This window comes from Triticum dicoccoides, chromosome 2A (assembly GCF_002162155.2).
Source record: "Triticum dicoccoides isolate Atlit2015 ecotype Zavitan chromosome 2A, WEW_v2.0, whole genome shotgun sequence".
In the NCBI taxonomy this organism is placed as follows: Eukaryota; Viridiplantae; Streptophyta; class Magnoliopsida; order Poales; family Poaceae; genus Triticum; species Triticum dicoccoides.
In genome coordinates, this window is record NC_041382.1 from 539602755 (window position 1) to 539610383 (window position 7629).

Sequence of the window (7629 nt, forward strand, 5' to 3'; positions counted from 1 at the left end):
CGCTCGCTGGCGCGCACCACCGCCTGCTGCCATGGCTGCTGCTCGCCGCTGCTGATCCCCACCTCCGCTGCTGGCCTCGCCTCCGGCCGCCGCCCGCCGGCCACCCCAAACCCCCCCTGCCCGTCGCCCCGCGCTGCTCCTTGCGGCGCCCTATTGGGCGCCCGCTCGAGCCGCCTGGTGCCCGCACCCAGTGCCCAATTGGCCATAGGCCTATGACACATGGGCCCTGCCCAGAACGTTTTTTAATAAAAAATATATAAAAATAAAAATAAATAAATTAATAAATAATAATTAATGAATTAATTAATTAAAGAATTAATTAACTTAATTAATTTTGATTAATTAAACTAATCAAATAACTAAACTAATTAAACTATTATGTAGTTAATTAATCAGTCAATGATAGTGGGGCCCACCCCTAATTAATTCTGATTAGGTTAAATAAACTGGATAACTAAATGTGTCACTGACAGGTGGGACCCACCTGTCAGGTTGACCAGGTCAACTGCTGATGTCATGCTGACGTCAGCAAACACTGTTCTGGATAATGTTGATTTAAATAATTAAATAAATCCTAAAATTGATTTAAATCTTCTAAAATTAATATAAAATAAACCGTAGCTCGGATGGAAAAACTTTGTACATGAAAGTTGCTCAGAACGACGAGACGAATCCGGATATGCAGCCCGTTCGTCCGCCACGCATCCCTAGCATAGCAAACACGCAACTTTCCCCCTCCGGTTCATCTGTCCAAAAACGCGAAACACCGGGAATAATTTCCCGGATGTTTCCTCCCTTCACCGGTACCACCTCGCAACGCGTTAGGGCACACCTAGCACCACGCTTTGTCATGTCATGCATCATCATGCATTTGTTTGCATTATATTTATTGTTTCTTCCCCCTCTTCTCTCGCTAGACACCGAGATCGACGCCGCTGCTACCCAGTACGACTACGGTGTTGACGACCACTCTCTCTTGCCAGAGCAACCAGGCAAGCCCCCCCTTTGATCACCAGATATCACCTACTCTCCTCTATACTGCTTGCATTAGAGTAGTGTAGCATGTTACTGCTTTCCGTTATTCCTATCCTGATGCATAGCCTGTCCTTGCTACTACTGTTCTTACCATAACCTGCTATCGTACTGCTTAGTATAGGATGCTAGTCTTCCATCAGTGGCCCTACACTCTTGTCCGTCTTCCATGCTATACTACTGGGCCGTGATCACTTCGGGAGGTGATCACGGGCATATACTATATACTTTACACAGTTACATTACTTATGATACTGTTCGGAGATGGGGGCTGAAGGGGCAGGTGGCTCCATCCCGGTAGAGGTGGGCCTGGGTTCCCGACGGCCCCCAACTGTTACTTTGAGGCGGAGCGACAGGGCAGATTGTGACCACCTAGGAGAGAGGTGGGCCTAGCCCTGGTTGGCGTTCGCAGATACTTAACACGTTTAACGAGATCTTGGTATTTGATCTGAGTCTGGCTACTGGCCTATACGCACTAACCATCTACGCGGGGAAAGTTATGGGCACTCGACGTCGTGGTATTAGCCGAAGCACTTTGTGACGCCAGCGACTGAGCGGCGCGTGCCGGGTTGGACTGCGTAACGTGACTTCCTTTGAAATGGAGGTTGCTAGGTCTGCTCTCCGGCCGCGTACGCAACGTGCAGGTGTGCTATGGGCGATGGGCCCAGACCCCTGTGCGCTTAGGTTTAGACCGGCGTGCTGGCCTCTCTGTTGTGCCTAGGTGGGGCTGCGACGTGTTGATCTTCCGCGACCGGGCATGACCCAGAAAAGTGTGTCCGGCCAAATGGGATCGAGCGTGTTGGGTTATGTGGTGCACCCCTGCAGGGAAGTTAATCTATTCGAATAGCCGTGATCTTCGGTAACAGGACGACTTGGAGTTGTACCTTGACCTTATGACAACTAGAACCGGATACTTAATAAAACACACCCTTCCAAGTGCCAGGTACAACCGGTGATCGCTCTCTCACAGGGCGACGAGGGGAGGATCATCGGTTAGGATTATGCTACGTGATGATACTTGGAGGACTTCAGTCTACTCTCTTCTACATGCTGCAAGACGGAGGCTGCCAGAAGCGTAGTCTTTGAAAGGACTAGCTATCCCCCTCTTATTCCGGCATTCTGCAGTTCAGTCCACATATGATAGCCTTATTCCAGTTGATACCAATGCATACATATGTAGTGTAGCTCCTTGCTTGCGAGTACTTTGGATGAGTACTCACGGTTGCTTTCTCCCTCTTTTCCCCTATCCCTTCTACCTGGTTGTTGCAACCAGATGTTGGAGCCCAGGAGCCAGGCGCCACCTTCAACGACGACTCCTACTACACCGGAGGTGCCTACTACTACGTGCTGCCCGCTGACGACGACCAGGAATAGTTTAGGAGGATCCCAGGCAGGAGGCCTGCGCCTCTTTCGATCTGTACCCCAGTTTGTGCTAGCCTTCTTAAGGCAAACTTGTTTAACTTATGTCTGTACTCAGATATTGTTGCTTCCGCTGACTCGTTTATGATCGAGCTCTTGTATTCGAGCCTTCGAGCCCCCTGGCTTGTAATATGATGCTTGTATGACTTATTTTATTTGTAGAGTTGTGTTGTGATATCTTCCCGTGAGTCCCTGATCTTGATCGTACACGTTTGCGTGTATGATTAGTGTACGGTTGAATCGGGGGCGTCACAAGTTGGTATCAGAGCCGACTGCCTGTAGGAATCCCCCTTCCACACTCCTTGGCCGAAGTCGAGTCTAGACATTGCAAAAAGTTTTACTAACATGGCTGTGCGGCCCCTGGGCCCACGTCGCCATCGGGTGTTACTAGGATCTTTTGCTCCTCGACCTTTACTCTGGGACTCTAACCTCTCTTCTATTCGGGTTAAATGAATTTTGCTAAATCTAACATTAGGATCCCGTTATCACTTTCACCCGGAGGGCCCCTTATTACTGATGCTCGTCTGCTGCACGTGAAGACCCTGAAGATACTCTCCGCTGTTAACCCGAGGACTTGTGTTCATCGCGTTTGCAATTCCCCTTCCACCGTCAACCCTTATGGATAACTACTTTCAGTTGTTATTCTTACAATCATCCCCAGTTGGTCTTGTTATTACAGGATACCCCGAAATACTCGTCGTTGTTTCGATAATCCTTTGAGCTTACTGCCTTGATGTTCTTTGTCACCTGAATACCCCTATGGATAATTCTCGCGCTTATCGAGTATCTGCTCATCCCCCAGTTGTTCATGTGTTTCACAATGGTCTTCGAAATACTATTCGATCCTCCAAAAATCCTTAGTAGCTTATTGCTCTGCAATACTTGTCTGCTTGCATTATGGATGCTTTCCATATGTCTGGCAATATTCGTTAGTATCCTTAGACACCGTCATTTTGATCCTATTGATTCAACATGAGTGTGAATGCACACAATCATCAGTTGATCCTTTTAAATTATCTTTCCGGCTCAGACATCATTTTAAACATGAGCTGGTTCTCAACCAATCAGATTGCCATCGATTGTACCCCTAAGCATACGCAACTTATCCATCCTTAATCAGAGTGTTTGCTTCTGATCCCTTGATTGGAAATCATAAATATTTTGCATTTGAGCTTTGAATTAGTCAGTTGTTTCTATAGTCTGATATCCTTGCATTGTCTCTTCCTCTGGTTGAGTACCGATGCTCACATCAGACCCCTGGTGGACCACCAGATCCTTTGTTGGATTTTATCCGACAGCGTCCTTCATATTCTATAAGCTGGTGAGTCTTTCCTCGGATACATAATGCTTTTGGTAAATTGTATCCTCTATTTTCTCAACCATGCTCTGTTTTCGAGCTGGTGGTATTTACGATTGAAGTTTGTGGTTTATGTTCCTAAGATGCCCTGATGGGTTGAACCTATGCCTTCCTTAATATGTGTGAACTCAGAAGTTTCACGGGTCATACTCATCTGGTATTTCACTAGGTAAAACTATCAACACTAATGCCATTATCGAAACGAGAAGTGAATGTAAGGTTATGCTTTGGAGAAGTGGGAGTCGACCTTGGATTTTGTGTTCATGCCCATGGACCCGAGGTAGAACTTATCATGGGAGCTTCTCGTAGTAATAATAATCCCCTTGTTATAACTTCTTCTCTTATCTATGCTTGGTCTTTTGCGACCGTGGTTTCGACCATATTGTTCTTCTTTGATCCCATTTCTTGGGCAAGTTTAAGTGCTTGCCTTCTGCAAATGATTTCACTTGTCCAACCTCTATCCCGCTCTACCCTTGAGTATACCCTTTGGTACCGCGAGAATATCATGGAACTACATAACTTCTTATGGGTTCTTCATCAACTGTTATTTCTCACCGATTCCAATTTTCCTAGGTTCTAGGTTGTCGTCAACCGAGAACACTAATAAGTGAATCAATTCCGCACTTCGATTCAATAACTCTAAGTAATCTCTGTTACTTATGAGTTTAATGATCCTTCAAGTCATTCCTAGCCTGATCGACTATATCATAGTTGTGCTAAATTTTAACTATGCTACCTGGTCCTTCTTTCCTGAGCACAATTTTCGATGATGAGCTAACCTTACATCGATCTTCCTCCTCATGTAATTTCGCCATAAAAACGGCAAGCTTGATTTCAAGTTTGTGTCCTACCCATGGTTCCAATAACCTTCCGCTTCATCCTTCCTTTGACTTGATGTCATCATCGACCGATTACGTCTTCATGAAATCTCTCAACAATTGTGTCGTGATCTTCATCAACATTTTGAGCTCTTCCAGGATATCAATTGAGTTCATGATGAGAAGTACCACCCTTGCCCTCGATGATCTGTGTTATCATCGACCACCCTATTGACTTCCCTCCAACACAAACTTGACTGAGTTTTGTGTTATACCTTGAGTTCCTTGCTATCCAGCATCTGTCTTCTTTACCTTGGAGTATTACCCTTTATATGTCAAGAGTGTGGAAAGAAATTCATCACCCTTACGAATTCTTGACACAAGTGATACTTATTAACATCACCATTCTTTCCTTGGTCCTCATGTTGTTTCTAACCGGAAAACCGACAAATGGTCTGTGAGGTGTAAATTCTAAACTTCTAGCAACCCTATTGCTTTGAAGTTATTGGTCTACAGTTTCATTCTAAGTTTATTGCTTATTGAATCATCATTCGAACATTGATCGTGCTACCTAGTCCAGATTCCTGGGTGCACCCTTCTATCATTGTTCAGTTGTGTATGTTTCCCTCGAGCATACATCATTATATCATTTGATCCACCAAATGATTATCTCCTTGTTCACATAATTGTGGAAATCCATCTTTTTGGAATTCTCGATGAATGGTCGCTGAGTCCATCATCCACATCCTCATCTTCTCCTTGGTTAATGATGAACTATTGTTTCGGAACTTGCTTCTATAGTTCATTTCCCGAGAATCTTACAATGTCATCCCGTCAATTGTGTTACACCTTTTCTTCTCAGACATCCTGAGTCTGACATATCCTAACACCAATCAGATCTGAATCTCGGTCAGATATGATGGTTGGGATATATTTCCAAGAGTTATAACAATGGTCTTTATGTGACCAGTAAGGTGATGTCATGCCTAGCGCACCGGGCCGGAGGACCCATTGTTATAGTTTTCCTTTTTAGCAAGGTTAATCATTCTTCCATGAGGAAATCGTAAGACTTATTCTATATGTTGCTCTTGATGAATCATTTGTGTATCCAAGTTCGATCTTTGTTTGAAGACCAAGTCAATGCTATCTCGAAGCATGTCTGTGGTACTCCGATTTTCAACAAGAACGTTTGAAGCCCAATGCTAAATGTTTCTTGCTCAGTTATCCAAACACCGTTGTATGGGTAATGTCATGAAATTTCTCTCCCCTTACCTAAAGGGTTTTCTGCTTTCTATCATGTCATGGATATCATGCTGTCCTCGTCCTTCGGAAAGATATACCCGTGGAATATGTGTTTAAACACATTTCCCTTTCCATTGTTCTGTTTAACCTGATGATCACGTTTTCCTTTTTCATTGGTTTGTTTGACCTCTCTTGTGATCTATATAATCTAAGCAGTAGTTTTCTCCTACTTAGGTAAACACCTCGGTGTACAATTCTGTCAGTAAGACCCTGTTACTATTGTTGTTGACATTCCGGTAACCGTCGATGGACGAGAACCTTGCCTATTGGCCCGCCTCGTTCAACGAGCAGGAAAAGGGTTCTCTTCGTCCCTAGCCCTTGGTACCAATGTTGTTGCCGACATAACAGACAGATTATCCTCTGACAGGCCTTGCTTACATGATCGGGCAAGATGTCACCGCCCTTCCTACTTTTAACCCACATGGTGGGCCCATAACCCACCGTTCTACAGGATCGAAACCTGACTCTCCTATACACCCTGTTGCCAAAGTTATTCCTAGAGCTTGACTTCGTATGTAATTTGCGAGCCACCTTCCTAGTGATCAATTCTGGTATCGGACACAATACTTATTCCCGTTGCTCTGAACCCCATTCACACTCTGTTTCAGGCAATGAACGATTGCCTATCCGCTTGAAACTTCTTATTGCACCGTCTTACTTTGCTCTCGATGTGTTTCATTTGTTCAACTCGAGAGATACTCATATGTTCATACTTGGGAAACCCCCAGAAGATTTTCCCTTGTAACATCCTATCGTTGTAGAGCTGCCCCTTACCTATTCGTAAGTACGATGGAGATCCCGAAGAAAGGATGACAAATTGATCATGGTGACTTGAAGCAGTAAAATGAAGACATCAACGAAAGGGATCAACCTCTTCGAAATGGCAGCCAAGACCGAGAAGACTCGTTAGGTTTTTCGCTACCAACACCTTCGCCCCTTACTCCACCGCTTAAATCTCGGGACGAGATTTCTTGTAGTGGAGGAGAATTGTGACGCCCGGGTAATTAAGCTACAGTGATCCTCTGCTAATGATGCCACGTCACCTCGTTTATAGTTGCTAATCTCGAGTTAGTTCGAAACCGATTCAAATTCAAATTCAAAAATAGGCAAACAATAAAAGTTTTCAAATATTAAAACTAAAATGTTCAGAGTGAACCAAATATTGCATAGATAATTATGGGGGAAAAACCACACATGTATAAAATGTTTAAATACTATGAGATGAATAAAACAGTAGTAAAAATGATTATTTGAATAACTTTTATAATTAATAAAATATCAAACTAAGTTATTTGGGGTCTAGGCTTTTTGTGACTATGGACTAGGTTGTAATACTAATTTAGATACTAAGTGTATGTTTTACTAAAATAGAATGCAATTACAATAAAGCAGGAAAGAATAAATAAAAGGAAAAGAAAACACAAAAACAGAAAAGGAAACTAACCAAAAAAAGGTAAAAAGAGACCCCCCACTGGACCCCTTGGCCCAACTGGGCCGGCCCATCCCGCACCTCCCTGGCCTATATGGCCCTATCCCCCGAAACCCTAAACAGCTACCCACCCCCACTACCCACTCCCTCCCACTCGCGCCCCCACTCCCTCTCCCCCGATCCAATCGGGATCAGGCCCGACGCCGGCGCCGCCCCTCCCACTCTCCTCCGCGCCCCCCTTCGCCAACTGCCGCCGCCCGGAGTGCCCTCCC